This window comes from Ambystoma mexicanum, chromosome 1p, assembly GCF_040938575.1.
Source record: "Ambystoma mexicanum isolate Mex_15411 chromosome 1p, UKY_AmexF1_1, whole genome shotgun sequence".
NCBI lineage: Eukaryota > Metazoa > Chordata > Amphibia > Caudata > Ambystomatidae > Ambystoma > Ambystoma mexicanum.
The window spans coordinates 1,024,661,738-1,024,677,320 of NC_090921.1; the positions used below are offsets into that span (position 1 = coordinate 1,024,661,738).

Here is a 15,583-nt window from a genome sequence, read left to right on the forward strand (position 1 = left end):
TTGGTGTTGGACAGAAACATAAAGTGGCCACAGCCTCAAAGCAAAAGGCATCTATTTTCAGTGATGAAATATAATATAATTATAAATTGTCTGTTATTTTATTTTCCAAGTATTTTACTTTCCAAGTATTCAATAAAATTTGCATTTGGCAAAAGTCCTTCGAGCCGGATTTGGACCAGCGACCTAAGGATGCCTGTTTTACCACTACAGTCCTCCGCTCTACCAACTGAGCTTTCGAAGGCTTGGCAAATCATTCTCTAGCCAACTCAATACGAGCTTCCACTTCAACCGTCGACTTGTAAACATCTCTTGCAATTCGTGCAAAATACTACAAATTTGGCTTGTGAGGTTCCCGAATTGAGTAAAAGCACATCAGTTCCCAATTAAAAAAATGACCCCCTCCGCAGTCTCCCGCATGTTAATGACCACCATACTAAGGGGGAAAAGTTGAAAGGCGGCGCCTCACAGGCCATCTCCTCAGAGTATTCAGCCGTGTTGGGCCTTGACAATATTTTAATATCTTGGATGGTGTATAGTGTTCTCTCATTTCCCTTGAGAAATCAAGATTGTCAAGGGGATTCTGCTGTTTTGCCAGTTCATAGCAAGAGATGGTGATCCAAAACACCTGACAGGAAACCAATGAAGATTCGTGTTGGACAGAAAAATAACGTGGCCACAGCCTCAAAGCAAAAGGCATCTATTTTCAGTAATGAAATATAATATAATTCTAAATTGTCTGTTATTTTACTTTCGAAGTATTTTACTTTCCAAAATGTGCATTTGGCAAAAGTCCTTCGAGCCGGATTTGAACCAGCGACCTAAGGATGCCTGTTTTACCACTACAGTCCTCCGCTCTACCAACTGAGCTATCAAAGGCTTGGCAAATCATTCTCTAGCAAACTCAATACGAGCTTCCACTTCAACCGTCGACTTGTAAACATCTCTTGCAATTCGTGCAAAATACTACAAATTTGGCTTGTGAGGTTCCCGAATTGAGTAAAAGCACATCAGTTCCCAATTAAAAAAATGACCCCCTCCGCAGTCGCCCGCATGTTACTGACCACCATACTAAGGGGGAAAAGTTGAAAGGCGGCACCTCACAGGCCATCTCCTCAGAGTATTCAGCCGCGTTGGGCCTTGACAATATTTTAATATCTTGGATGGTGTATAGTGTTCTCTCATTTCTCTTGAGAAATCAAGATTGTCAAGGGGATTCTGCTGTTTTGCAAGTTCATAGCAAGAGATGGGGATCCAAAACACCTCACAGGAAACCAATGAAGATTCGTGTTGGACAGAAAAATAACGTGGTCACAGCCTCAAAGCAAAAGGCATCTATTTTCAGTGATGAAATATAATATAATTATAAATTGTCTGTTATTTTACTTTCCAAGTATTTTACTTTCCAAGTATTCAATAAAATGTGCATTTGGCAAAAGTCCTTCGAGCCGGATTTGAACCAGCGACCTAAGGATGCCTGTTTTACCACTACAGTCCTCCGCTCTACCAACTGAGCTATCGAAGGCTTGGCAAATCAGTCTCTAGCAAGCTCAATACGAGCTTCCACTTCAACCTTCGACCTTCAAACATCTCTTGCAATTCGTGCAAAATACTACAAATTTGGCTTGTGAGGTTCCCGAATTGAGTCAAAGCACATCAGTTCACAATTAAAAAAATGACCCCCTCCGCAGTCTCCCGCATGTTACTGACCACCATACTAAGGGGGAAAAGTTGAAAGGCGCGCCTCACAGGCCATCTCCTCAGAGTATTCAGCCGTGTTGGGCCTTGACAATATTTTAATATCTTGGATGGTGTATACTGTTCTCTCATTTCCCTTGAGAAATCAAGATTGTCAAGGGGATTCTGCTGTTTTGCCAGTTCATAGCAAGAGATGGGGATCCGAAACACCTCACAGGAAAGCAATGAAGATTCGTGTTGGACAGAAAAATAACGTGGCCACAGCCTCAAAGCAAAAGGCATCTATTTTCAGTGATGAAATATAATATAATTCTAAATTGTCTGTTATTTTACTTTCCAAGTATTTTACTTTCCAAAATGTGCATTTGGCAAAAGTCCTTCGAGCCGGATTTGAACCAGCGACCTAAGGATGCCTGTTTTACCACTACAGTCCTCCGCTCTACCAACTGAGCTATCAAAGGCTTGGCAAATCATTTTCTAGCAAACTCAATACGAGCTTCCACTTCAACCGTCGACTTGTAAACATCTCTTGCAATTCGTGCAAAATACTACAAATTTGGCTTGTGAGGTTCCCGAATTGAGTAAAAGCACATCAGTTCCCAATTAAAAATATGACCCCCTCCGCAGTCTCCCGCATGTTAATGACCACTATACTAAGGGGGAAAAGTTGAAAGGCGGCGCCTCACAGGCCATCTCCTCAGAGTATTCAGCCGTGTTGGGCCTTGACAATATTTTAATATCTTGGATGGTGTATAGTGTTCTCTCATTTCCCTTGAGAAATCAAGATTGTCAAGGGGATTCTGCTGTTTTGCCAGTTCATAGCAAGAGATGGGGATCCAAAATACCTGACAGGAAACCAATGAAGATTTGTGTTGGACAGAAAAATAACGTGGCCACAGCCTCAAAGCAAAAGGCATCTATTTTCAGTGATGAAATATAATATAATTATAAATTGTCTGTTATTTTACTTTCCAAGTATTTTACTTTCCAAAATGTGCATTTGGCAAAAGTCCTTCGAGCCGGATTTGAACCAGCGACCTAAGGATGCCTGTTTTACGACTACAGTCCTCCGCTCTACCAACTGAGCTATCAAAGGCTTGGCAAATCATTCTCTAGCAAACTCAATACGAGCTTCCACTTCAACCTTCGACTTGTAAACATCTCTTGCAATTCGTGCAAAATACTACAAATTTGGCTTGTGAGGTTCCCGAAATTGAGTAAAAGCACATCAGTTCCCAATTAAAAAAATGACCCCCTCCGCAGTCTCCCGCATGTTAATGACCACTATACTAAGGGGGAAAAGTTGAAAGGCGGCGCCTCACAGGCCATCTCCTCAGAGTATTCAGCCGTGTTGGGCCTTGACAATATTTTAATATCTTGGATGGTGTATAGTGTTCTCTCATTTCCCTTGAGAAATCAAGATTGTCAAGGGGATTCTGCTGTTTTGCCAGTTCATAGCAAGAGATGGGGATCCAAAATACCTGACAGGAAACCAATGAAGATTTGTGTTGGACAGAAAAATAACGTGGCCGCAGCCTCAAAGCAAAAGGCATCTATTTTCAGTGATGAAATATAATATAATTATAAATTGTCTGTTATTTTACTTTCCAAGTATTTTACTTTCCAAGTATTCAATAAAATGTGCATTTGGCAAAAGTCCTTTGAGCAGGATTTGAACCAGCGAACTAAGGATGCCTGTTTTACCACTACAGTCCTCCGCTCTACCAACTGAGCTATCAAAGGCTTGGCGAATCAACACTAGCAAACTCAATACGAGCTTCCACTTCAACCGTCGACTTGTAAACATCTCTTGCAATTCGTGCAAAATACTACAAATTTGGCTTGTCAGGTTCCCGAATTGAGTAAAAGCACATCAGTTCCCAATTAAAAAAATGACCCCCTCCGCAGTCTCCCGCATATTACTGACCACCATACTAAGGGGGAAAAGTTGAAAGGCAGCACCTCACAGGCCATCTCCTCAGAGTATTCAGCCACGTTGGGCCTTGACAATATTTTAATATCTTGGATGGTGTATAGTGTTCTCTCATTTCCCTTGAGAAATCAAGATTGTCAAGGGGATTCTGCTGTTTTGCCAGTTCATAGCAAGAGATGGGGATCCAAAACACCTCACAGGAAACCAATGAAGATTCGTGTTGGACAGAAAAATAACATGGTCACAGCCTCAAAGCAAAAGCCATCTATTTTCAGTGATGAAATATAATATAATTATAAATTGTCTGTTATTTTACTTTCCAAGTATTTTACTTTCCAAGTATTCAATAAAATGTGCATTTGGCAAAAGTCCTTCGAGCCGGATTTTAACCAGCGACCTAAGGATGCCTGTTTTACCACTACAGTCCTCCGCTGTACCAACTGAGCTATCGAAGGCTTGGCAAATCAGTCTCTAGCAAGCTCAATACGAGCTTCCACTTCAACCGTCGACATTCAAACATCTCTTGCAATTCGTGCAAAATACTACAAATTTGGCTTGTGAGGTTCCCGAATTGAGTAAAAGCACATCAGTTCACAATTAAACAAATGACCCACTCCGCAGTCTCCCGCATGTTACTGACCACCATACTAAGGAGGAAAAGTTGAAAGGCGGCGCCTCACAGGCCATCTCCTCAGAGTTTTCATCAGTGTTCGGCCTTGACAATATTTTAATATCTTGGATGGTGTATAGTGTTCTCCCATTTCCCTTGAGAAATCAAGATTGTCAAGGGGATTCTGCTGTTTTGTCAGTTCATAGCAAGAGATGGGGATCCAAAATACCTCACAGGAAACCAACGAAGATTGGTGTCGGACAGAAAAATAACGTGGCCACAGCCTCAAAGCAAAAGGCATCTATTTTCAGTGATGAAATATAATATAATTATAAATTGTCTGTTATTTTACTTTCCAAGTATTTTACTTTCCAAGTATTCAATAAAATGTGCATTTGGCAAAAGTCCTTTGAGCCGGATTTGAACCAGCGACGAGCTATCGAAGGCTTGGCAAATCATTCTCTAGCAAACTCAATACGAGCTTCCACTTCAACCGTCGACTTGTAAACATCTCTTGCAATTCGTGCAAAATACTACAAATTTGGCTTGTGAGGTTCCCGAATTGAGTAAAAGCACATCAGTTCACAATTAAAAAAATGACCCCCTCCGCAGTCTCCCGCATGTTACTGACCACCATGCATAGGAGGAAAAGTTGAAAGGCGGCGCCTCACAGGCCATCTCCTCAGAGTATTCATCAGTGTTCGGCCTTGACAATATTTTAATATCTTGGATGGTGTATAGTGTTCTCCCATTTCCCTTGAGAAATCAAGATTGTCAAGGGGATTCTGCTGTTTTGTCAGTTCATAGCAAGAGATGGGGATCCAAAATACCTCACAGGAAACCAACTAAGATTGGTGTCGGACAGAAAAATAACATGGCCACAGCCTCAAAGCAAAAGGCATCTATTTTCAGTGATGAAATATAATATAATTATAAATTGTCTGTTATTTTACTTTCCAAGTATTTTACTTTCCAAGTATTCAATAAAATGTGCATTTGGCAAAAGTCCTTCGAGCCGGATTTGAACAAGCGACCTAAGGATGCCTGTTTTACCACTACAGTCCTCCGCTCTACCAACTGAGCTATCGAAGGCTTGCTAAATCAGTCTCTAGCAAGCTCAATACGAGCTTCCACTTCAACCGTCGACATTCAAACATCTCTTGCAATTCGTGCAAAATACTACAAATTTGGCTTGTGAGGTTCCCGAATTGAGTAAAAGCACATCAGTTCCCAATTAAAAAAATGACCCCCTCCGCAGTCTCCCGCATGTTAATGACCACTATACTAAGGGGGAAAAGTTGAAAGGCGGCGCCTCACAGGCCATCTCCTCAGAGTATTCAGCCGTGTTGGGCCTTGACAATATTTTAATATCTTGGATTGTGTATAGTGTTCTCTCATTTCCCTTGAGAAATCAAGATTGTCAAGGGGATTCTGCTGTTTTGCCAGTTCATAGCAAGAGATGGGGATCCAAAATACCTCACAGGAAACCAATGAAGATTCGTGTTGGACAGAAATATAACGTGGCCACAGCCTCAAAGCAAAAGGCATCTATTTTCAGTGATGAAATATAATATAATTATAAATTGTCTGTTATTTTACTTTCCAAGTATTTTACTTTCCAAGTATTCAATAAAATGTGCATTTGGCAAAAGTCCTTCGAGCCGGATTTGAACCAGCGACCTAAGGATGCTTGTTTTACCACTACAGTCCTCTGCTCTACCAACTGAGCTATCGAAGGCTTGGCAAATCAGTCTCTAGCAAGCTCAATACGAGCTTCCACTTCAACCTTCGACCTTCAAACATCTCTTGCAATTCGTGCAAAATACTACAAATTTGGCTTGTGAGGTTCCCGAATTGAGTCAAAGCACATCAGTTCACAATTAAAAAAATGACCCCCTCCGCAGTCTCCCGCATGTTACTGACCACCATACAAAGGAGGAAAAGTTGAAAGGCGGCGCCTCACAGGCCATCTCCTCAGAGTATTCATCAGTGTTCGGCCTTGACAATATTTTAATATCTTGGATGGTGTATAGTGTTCTCCCATTTCCCTTGAGAAATCAAGATTGTCAAGGGGATTCTGCTGTTTTGTCAGTTCATAGCAAGAGAGGGGGATCCAAAATACCTCACAGGAAACCAACGAAGATTGGTGTGGGACAGAAAAATAACGTGGCCACAGCCTCAAAGCAAAAGGCATCTATTTTCAGTGATGAAATATAATATAATTATAAATTGTCTGTTATTTTACTTTCCAAGTATTTTACTTTCCAAGTATTCAATAAAATGTGCATTTGGCAAAAGTCCTTCGAGCCAGATTTGAACCAGCGACCTAAGGATGCCTGTTTTACCACTACAGTCCTCCGCTCTACCAACTGAGCTATCGAAGGCTTGGCAAATCGTTCTCTAGCAAACTCAATACGAGCTTCCACTTCAACCGTCGACTTGTAAACATCTCTTGCAATTCGTGCAAAATACTACAAATTTGGCTTGTGACGTTCCCGAATTGAGTAAAAGCACATCAGTTCCCAATTAAAAAAATGACCCCCTCCGCAGTCTCCCGCATGTTACTGACCACCATACTAAGGGGGAAAAGTTGAAAGGCGGCGCCTCACAGGCCATCTCCTCAGAGTATTCAGCCGTGTTGGGCCTTGACAATATTTTAATATCTTGGATGGTGTATACTGTTCTCTCATTTCCCTTGAGAAATCAAGATTGTCAAGGGGATTCTGCTGTTTTGCCAGTTCATAACAAGAGATGGGGATCCGAAACACCTCACAGGAAACCAATGAAGATTGGTGTTGGACAGAAACATAACGTGGCCACAGCCTCAAAGCAAAAGGCATCTATTTTCAGTGATGAAATATAATATAATTATAAATTGTCTGTTATTTTATTTATCCAAGTATTTTACTTTCCAAGTATTCAATAAAATTTGCATTTGGCAAAAGTCCTTCGAGCCGGATTTGGACCAGCGACCTAAGGATGCCTGTTTTACCACTACAGTCCTCCGCTCTACCAACTGAGCTTTCGAAGGCTTGGCAAATCATTCTCTAGCCAACTCAATACGAGCTTCCACTTCAACCGTCGACTTGTAAACATCTCTTGCAATTCGTGCAAAATACTACAAATTTGGCTTGTGAGGTTCCCGAATTGAGTAAAAGCACATCAGTTCCCAATTAAAAAAATGACCCCCTCCGCAGTCTCCCGCATGTTAATGACCACCATACTAAGGGGGAAAAGTTGAAAGGCGGCGCCTCACAGGCCATCTCCTCAGAGTATTCAGCCGTGTTGGGCCTTGACAATATTTTAATATCTTGGATGGTGTATAGTGTTCTCTCATTTCCCTTGAGAAATCAAGATTGTCAAGGGGATTCTGCTGTTTTGCCAGTTCATAGCAAGAGATGGTGATCCAAAACACCTGACAGGAAACCAATGAAGATTCGTGTTGGACAGAAAAATAACGTGGCCACAGCCTCAAAGCAAAAGGCATCTATTTTCAGTAATGAAATATAATATAATTCTAAATTGTCTGTTATTTTACTTTCCAAGTATTTTACTTCCCAAAATGTGCATTTGGCAAAAGTCCTTCGAGCCGGATTTGAACCAGCGACCTAAGGATGCCTGTTTTACCACTACAGTCCTCCGCTCTACCAACTGAGCTATCAAAGGCTTGGCAAATCATTCTCTAGCAAACTCAATACGAGCTTCCACTTCAACCGTCGACTTGTAAACATCTCTTGCAATTCGTGCAAAATACTACAAATTTGGCTTGTGAGGTTCCCGAATTGAGTAAAAGCACATCAGTTCCCAATTAAAAAAATGACCCCCTCCGCAGTCGCCCGCATGTTACTGACCACCATACTAAGGGGGAAAAGTTGAAAGGCGGCACCTCACAGGCCATCTCCTCAGAGTATTCAGCCGCGTTGGGCCTTGACAATATTTTAATATCTTGGATGGTGTATAGTGTTCTCTCATTTCTCTTGAGAAATCAAGATTGTCAAGGGGATTCTGCTGTTTTGCAAGTTCATAGCAAGAGATGGGGATCCAAAACACCTCACAGGAAACCAATGAAGATTCGTGTTGGACAGAAAAATAACGTGGTCACAGCCTCAAAGCAAAAGGCATCTATTTTCAGTGATGAAATATAATATAATTATAAATTGTCTGTTATTTTACTTTCCAAGTATTTTACTTTCCAAGTATTCAATAAAATGTGCATTTGGCAAAAGTCCTTCGAGCCGGATTTGAACCAGCGACCTAAGGATGCCTGTTTTACCACTACAGTCCTCCGCTCTACCAACTGAGCTATCGAAGGCTTGGCAAATAAGTCTCTAGCAAGCTCAATACGAGCTTCCACTTCAACCTTCGACCTTCAAACATCTCTTGCAATTCGTGCAAAATACTACAAATTTGGCTTGTGAGGTTCCCGAATTGAGTCAAAGCACATCAGTTCACAATTAAAAAAATGACCCCCTCCGCAGTCTCCCGCATGTTACTGACCACCATACTAAGGGGGAAAAGTTGAAAGGCGCGCCTCACAGGCCATCTCCTCAGAGTATTCAGCCGTGTTGGGCCTTGACAATATTTTAATATCTTGGATGGTGTATACTGTTCTCTCATTTCCCTTGAGAAATCAAGATTGTCAAGGGGATTCTGCTGTTTTGCCAGTTCATAGCAAGAGATGGGGATCCGAAACACCTCACAGGAAAGCAATGAAGATTCGTGTTGTACAGAAAAATAACGTGGCCACAGCCTCAAAGCAAAAGGCATCTATTTTCAGTGATGAAATATAATATAATTCTAAATTGTCTGTTATTTTACTTTCCAAGTATTTTACTTTCCAAAATGTGCATTTGGCAAAAGTCCTTCGAGCCGGATTTGAACCAGCGACCTAAGGATGCCTGTTTTACCACTACAGTCCTCCGCTCTACCAACTGAGCTATCAAAGGCTTGGCAAATCATTTTCTAGCAAACTCAATACGAGCTTCCACTTCAACCGTCGACTTGTAAACATCTCTTGCAATTCGTGCAAAATACTACAAATTTGGCTTGTCAGGTTCCCGAATTGAGTAAAAGCACATCAGTTCCCAATTAAAAAAATGACCCCCTCCGCAGTCTCCCGCATATTACTGACCACCATACTAAGGGGGAAAAGTTGAAAGGCGGCACCTCACAGGCCATCTCCTCAGAGTATTCAGCCGCGTTGGGCCTTGACAATATTTTAATATCTTGGATGGTGTATAGTGTTCTCTCATTTCCCTTGAGAAATCAAGATTGTCAAGGGGATTCTGCTGTTTTGCCAGTTCATAGCAAGAGATGGGGATCCAAAACACCTCACAGGAAACCAATGAAGATTCGTGTTGGACAGAAAAATAACATGGTCACAGCCTCAAAGCAAAAGCCATCTATTTTCAGTGATGAAATATAATATAATTATAAATTGTCTGTTATTTTACTTTCCAAGTATTTTACTTTCCAAGTATTCAATAAAATGTGCATTTGGCAAAAGTCCTTCGAGCCGGATTTTAACCAGCGACCTAAGGATGCCTGTTTTACCACTACAGTCCTCCGCTGTACCAACTGAGCTATCGAAGGCTTGGCAAATCAGTCTCTAGCAAGCTCAATACGAGCTTCCACTTCAACCGTCGACATTCAAACATCTCTTGCAATTCGTGCAAAATACTACAAATTTGGCTTGTGAGGTTCCCGAATTGAGTAAAAGCACATCAGTTCACAATTAAAAAAATGACCCCCTCCGCAGTCTCCCGCATGTTACTGACCACCATACTAAGTAGAAAAAGTTGAAAGGCGGCGCCTCACAGGCCATCTCCTCAGAGTTTTCATCAGTGTTCGGCCTTGACAATATTTTAATATCTTGGATGGTGTATAGTGTTCTCCCATTTCCCTTGAGAAATCAAGATTGTCAAGGGGATTCTGCTGTTTTGTCAGTTCATAGCAAGAGATGGGGATCCAAAATACCTCACAGGAAACCAACGAAGATTGGTGTCGGACAGAAAAATAACGTGGCCACAGCCTCAAAGCAAAAGGCATCTATTTTCAGTGATGAAATATAATATAATTATAAATTGTCTGTTATTTTACTTTCCAAGTATTTTACTTTCCAAGTATTCAATAAAATGTGCATTTGGCAAAAGTCCTTTGAGCCGGATTTGAACCAGCGACGAGCTATCGAAGGCTTGGCAAATCATTCTCTAGCAAACTCAATACGAGCTTCCACTTCAACCGTCGACTTGTAAACATCTCTTGCAATTCGTGCAAAATACTACAAATTTGGCTTGTGAGGTTCCCGAATTGAGTAAAAGCACATCAGTTCACAATTAAAAAAATGACCCCCTCCGCAGTCTCCCGCATGTTACTGACCACCATACAAAGGAGGAAAAGTTGAAAGGCGGCGCCTCACAGGCCATCTCCTCAGAGTATTCATCAGTGTTCGGCCTTGACAATATTTTAATATCTTGGATGGTGTATAGTGTTCTCCCATTTCCCTTGAGAAATCAAGATTGTCAAGGGGATTCTGCTGTTTTGTCAGTTCATAGCAAGAGATGGGGATCCAAAATACCTCACAGGAAACCAACTAAGATTGGTGTCGGACAGAAAAATAACATGGCCACAGCCTCAAAGCAAAAGGCATCTATTTTCAGTGATGAAATATAATATAATTATAAATTGTCTGTTATTTTACTTTCCAAGTATTTTACTTTCCAAGTATTCAATAAAATGTGCATTTGGCAAAAGTCCTTCGAGCCGGATTTGAACCAGCGACCTAAGGATGCCTGTTTTACCACTACAGTCCTCCGCTCTACCAACTGAGCTATCGAAGGCATGGCAAATCGTTCTCTAGCAAACTCACTACGAGCTTCCACTTCAACCGTCGACTTGTAAACATCTCTTGCAATTCGTGCAAAATACTACAAATTTGGATTGTGAGGTTCCCGAATTGAGTAAAAGCACATCAGTTCCAAAAAAATGACCCCCTCCGCAGTCTCCCGCATGTTACTGACCACCATACTAAGGGGGAAAAGTTGAAAGGCGCGCCTCACAGGCCATCTCCTCAGAGTATTCAGCCGTGTTGGGCCTTGACAATATTTTAATATCTTGGATGGTGTATACTGTTCTCTCATTTCCCTTGAGAAATCAAGATTGTCAAGGGGATTCTGCTGTTTTGCCAGTTCATAGCAAGAGATGGGGATCCGAAACACCTCACAGGAAAGCAATGAAGATTCGTGTTGGACAGAAAAATAACGTGGCCACAGCCTCAAAGCAAAAGGCATCTATTTTCAGTGATGAAATATAATATAATTCTAAATTGTCTGTTATTTTACTTTCCAAGTATTTTACTTTCCAAAATGTGCATTTGGCAAAAGTCCTTTGAGCCAGATTTGAACCAGCGACCTAAGGATGCCTGTTTTACCACTACAGTCCTCCGCTCTACCAACTGAGCTATCAAAGGCTTGGCAAATCATTCTCTAGCAAACTCAATAAGAGCTTCCACTTCAACCGTCGACTTGTAAACATCTCTTGCAATTCGTGCAAAATACTACAAATTTGGCTTGTGAGGTTCCCGAATTGAGTAAAAGCACATCAGTTCCCAATTAAAAAAATGACCCCCTCCGCAGTCTCCCGCATGTTAATGACCACTATACTAAGGGGGAAAAGTTGAAAGGCGGCGCCTCACAGGCCATCTCCTCAGAGTATTCAGCCGTGTTGGGCCTTGACAATATTTTAATATCTTGGATGGTGTATAGTGTTCTCTCATTTCCCTTGAGAAATCAAGATTGTCAAGGGGATTCTGCTGTTTTGCCAGTTCATAGCAAGAGATGGGGATCCAAAATACCTGACAGGAAACCAATGAAGATTCGTGTTGGACAGAAATATAACGTGGCCACAGCCTCAAAGCAAAAGGCATCTATTTTCAGTGATGAAATATAATATAATTATAAATTGTCTGTTATTTTACTTTCCAAGTATTTTACTTTCCAAGTATTCAATAAAATGTGCATTTGGCAAGAGTCCTTAGAGCTGGATTTGAACCAGCGACCTAAGGATGCCTGTTTTACCACTACAGACCTCCGCTCTACCAACTGAGCTATCGAAGGCTTGGCAAATCAATTCTAGCAAACTCAATACGAGCTTCCACTTCAACCGTCGACTTGTAAACATCTCTTGCAATTCGTGCAAAATACTACAAATTTGGCTTGTGAGGTTCCCGAATTGAGTAAAAGCACATCAGTTCCCAATTAAAAAAATGACCCCCTCCGCAGTCGCCCGCATGTTACTGACCACCATACTAAGGGGGAAAAGTTGAAAGACGGCACCTCACAGGCCATCTCCTCAGAGTATTCAGCCGCGTTGGGCCTTGACAATATTTTAATATCTTGGATGGTGTATAGTGTTCTCTCATTTCTCTTGAGAAATCAAGATTGTCAAGGGGATTCTGCTGTTTTGCAAGTTCATAGCAAGAGATGGGGATCCAAAACACCTCACAGTAAACCAATGAAGATTCGTGTTGGACAGAAAAATAACGTGGTCACAGCCTCAAAGCAAAAGGCATCTATTTTCAGTGATGAAATATAATATAATTATAAATTGTCTGTTATTTTACTTTCCAAGTATTTTACTTTCCAAGTATTCAATAAAATGTGCATTTGGCAAAAGTCCTTCGAGCCGGATTTGAACCAGCGACCTAAGGATGCCTGTTTTACCACTCCAACTGAGCTATCGAAGGCTTGGCAAATCAGTCTCTAGCAAGCTCAATACGAGCTTCCACTTCAACCTTCGACCTTCAAACATCTCTTGCAATTCGTGCAAAATACTACAAATTTGGCTTGTGAGGTTCCCGAATTGAGTCAAAGCACATCAGTTCACAATTAAAAAAATGACCCCCTCCGCAGTCTCCCGCATGTTACTGACCACCATACAAAGGAGGAAAAGTTGAAAGGCGGCGCCTCACAGGCCATCTCCTCAGAGTATTCATCAGTGTTCGGCCTTGACAATATTTTAATATCTTGGATGGTGTATAGTGTTCTCCCATTTCCCTTGAGAAATCAAGATTGTCAAGGGGATTCTGCTGTTTTGTCAGTTCATAGCAAGAGATGGGGATCCAAAATACCTCACAGGAAACCAACGAAGATTGGTGTCGGACAGAAAAATAACGTGGCCACAGCCTCAAAGCAAAAGGCATCTATTTTCAGTGATGAAATATAATATAATTATAAATTGTCTGTTATTTTACTTTCCAAGTATTTTACTTTCCAAGTATTCAATAAAATGTGCATTTGGCAAAAGTCCTTCGAGCCGGATTTGAACCAGCGACCTAAGGATGCCTGTTTTACCACTACAGTCCTCCGCTCTACCAACTGAGCTATCGAAGGCTTGGCAAATCGTTCTCTAGCAAACTCAATACGAGCTTTCACTTCAACCGTCGACTTGTAAACATCTCTTGCAATTCGTGCAAAATACTACAAATTTGGCAAGTGAGGTTCCCGAATTGAGTAAAAGCACATCAGTTCCCAATTAAAAAAATGACCCCCTCCGCAGTCTCCCGCATGTTAATGACCACCATACTAAGGGGGAAAAGTTGAAAGGCGGCGCCTCACAGGCCATCTCCTCAGAGTATTCAGCCGTGTTGGGCCTTGACAATATTTTAATATCTTGGATGGTGTATAGTGTTCTCTCATTTCCCTTGAGAAATCAAGATTGTCAAGGGGATTCTGCTGTTTTGCCAGTTCATAGCAAGAGATGGGGATCCAAAACACCTGACAGGAAACCAATGAAGATTCGTGTTGGACAGAAAAATAACGTGGCCACAGCCTCAAAGCAAAAGGCATCTATTTTCAGTGATGAAATATAATATAATTCTAAATTGTCTGTTATTTTACTTTCCAAGTATTTTACTTTCCAATATGTGCATTTGGCAAAAGTCCTTCGAGCCGGATTTGAACCAGTGACCTAAGGATGCCTGTTTTACCACTACAGTCCTCCGCTCTACCAACTGAGCTTTCGAAGGCTTGGCAAATCATTCTCTAGCAAACTCAATACGAGCTTCCACTTCAACCGTCGACTTGTAAACATCTCTTGCAATTCGTGCAAAATACTACAAATTTGGCTTGTGAGGTTCCCGAATTGAGTAAAAGCACATCAGTTCACAATTAAAAAAATGACCCCCTCCGCAGTCTCCCGCATGTTACTGACCACCATACTAAGGGGGAAAAGTTGAAAGGCGGCGCCTCACAGGCCATCTCCTCAGAGTATTCAGCCGTGTTGGGCCTTGACAATATTTTAATATCTTGGATGGTGTATAGTGTTCTCTCATTTCCCTTGAGAAATCAAGATTGTCAAGGGGATTATGCTGTTTTGCCAGTTCATAGCAAGAGATGGGGATCAAAAAAACACCTCACAGGAAACCAAAGAAGATTGGTGTTGGACAGAAAAATAATGTGGCCACAGCCTCAATGCAAAAGGCATCTATTTTCAGTGATGAAATATAATATAATTATAAATTGTCTGTTATGTTATTTTCCAAGTATTTTACTTTCCAAGTATTCAATAAAATTTGCATTTGGCAAAAGTCCTTCGAGCCGGATTTGAACCAGCGACCTAAGGATGCCTGTTTTACCACTACAGTCCTCTCCTCTACCAACTGAGCTATCGAAGGCTTGGCAAACCACTCTCTAGCAAGCTCAATTCGAGCTTCCACTTCAACCGTCGACATGCAAACATATCTTGCAATTCGTGCAAAATACTACAAATTTGGCTTGTGAGGTTCCCGAATTGAGTAAAAGCACATCAGTTCCCAATTAAAAAAATGACCGCCTCCGCAGTCTCCCGCATGTTACTGACCACCATACTAAGGAGGAAAAGTTGAAAGGCGGTGCCTCACAGGCCATCTCCTCAGAGTATTCATCAGTGTTCGGCCTTGACAATATTTTAATATCTTGGATGGTGTATGGTGTTCTCCCATTTCCCTTGAGAAATCAAGATTGTCAAGGGGATTCTGCTGTTTTGTCAGTTCATAGCAAGAGATGGGGATCCAAAACACCTCACAGGAAACCACCGAGGATTGGTGTCGGACAGAAAAATAACGTGGCCACAGCCTCAAAGCAAAAGGCATCTATTTTCAGTGATGAAATATAATATAATTATAAATTGTCTGTTATTTTACTTTCCAAGTATTTTACTTTCCAAGTATTCAATAAAATTTGCATTTGGCAAAAGTCCTTCGAGCCGGATTTGAACCAGCGACCTAAGGATGCCTGTTTTACCACTACAGTCCTCCGCTCTACCAAATGAGCTATCGAAGGCTTGGCAAATCATTCTCTAGCAAACTC

General features: G+C 41.4%; 10 non-coding genes across 10 annotated transcripts; all 10 read right to left on the minus strand.

Moving 5' to 3' along the window:
• Nucleotides 1-790: 790 nt before the first annotated feature.
• TRNAY-GUA (transfer RNA tyrosine (anticodon GUA)) lies at nucleotides 791-876 on the minus strand. The gene is given in 2 exon segments: nucleotides 791-826; nucleotides 840-876. It is a non-coding gene; the product is annotated as a tRNA-Tyr (tRNA).
• A 560-nt stretch (nucleotides 877-1,436) lies between these two features.
• Nucleotides 1,437-1,522, minus strand: TRNAY-GUA (transfer RNA tyrosine (anticodon GUA)). Its single transcript is given in 2 exon segments — nucleotides 1,437-1,472; nucleotides 1,486-1,522. It is a non-coding gene; the product is annotated as a tRNA-Tyr (tRNA).
• Nucleotides 1,523-2,070: 548 nt separating this feature from the next.
• TRNAY-GUA (transfer RNA tyrosine (anticodon GUA)) lies at nucleotides 2,071-2,156 on the minus strand. The gene is given in 2 exon segments: nucleotides 2,071-2,106; nucleotides 2,120-2,156. It is a non-coding gene; the product is annotated as a tRNA-Tyr (tRNA).
• A 549-nt stretch (nucleotides 2,157-2,705) lies between these two features.
• TRNAY-GUA (transfer RNA tyrosine (anticodon GUA)) lies at nucleotides 2,706-2,791 on the minus strand. The gene is given in 2 exon segments: nucleotides 2,706-2,741; nucleotides 2,755-2,791. It is a non-coding gene; the product is annotated as a tRNA-Tyr (tRNA).
• Nucleotides 2,792-5,890: 3,099 nt separating this feature from the next.
• On the minus strand, nucleotides 5,891-5,976 carry TRNAY-GUA (transfer RNA tyrosine (anticodon GUA)). Its single transcript is given in 2 exon segments — nucleotides 5,891-5,926; nucleotides 5,940-5,976. It is a non-coding gene; the product is annotated as a tRNA-Tyr (tRNA).
• Nucleotides 5,977-7,818: 1,842 nt separating this feature from the next.
• TRNAY-GUA (transfer RNA tyrosine (anticodon GUA)) lies at nucleotides 7,819-7,904 on the minus strand. The gene is given in 2 exon segments: nucleotides 7,819-7,854; nucleotides 7,868-7,904. It is a non-coding gene; the product is annotated as a tRNA-Tyr (tRNA).
• Nucleotides 7,905-8,464: 560 nt separating this feature from the next.
• TRNAY-GUA (transfer RNA tyrosine (anticodon GUA)) lies at nucleotides 8,465-8,550 on the minus strand. Its single transcript is given in 2 exon segments — nucleotides 8,465-8,500; nucleotides 8,514-8,550. It is a non-coding gene; the product is annotated as a tRNA-Tyr (tRNA).
• A 548-nt stretch (nucleotides 8,551-9,098) lies between these two features.
• Nucleotides 9,099-9,184, minus strand: TRNAY-GUA (transfer RNA tyrosine (anticodon GUA)). The gene is given in 2 exon segments: nucleotides 9,099-9,134; nucleotides 9,148-9,184. It is a non-coding gene; the product is annotated as a tRNA-Tyr (tRNA).
• Nucleotides 9,185-10,991: 1,807 nt separating this feature from the next.
• TRNAY-GUA (transfer RNA tyrosine (anticodon GUA)) lies at nucleotides 10,992-11,077 on the minus strand. Its single transcript is given in 2 exon segments — nucleotides 10,992-11,027; nucleotides 11,041-11,077. It is a non-coding gene; the product is annotated as a tRNA-Tyr (tRNA).
• A 2,464-nt stretch (nucleotides 11,078-13,541) lies between these two features.
• Nucleotides 13,542-13,627, minus strand: TRNAY-GUA (transfer RNA tyrosine (anticodon GUA)). The gene is given in 2 exon segments: nucleotides 13,542-13,577; nucleotides 13,591-13,627. It is a non-coding gene; the product is annotated as a tRNA-Tyr (tRNA).
• Nucleotides 13,628-15,583: the final 1,956 nt, after the last annotated feature.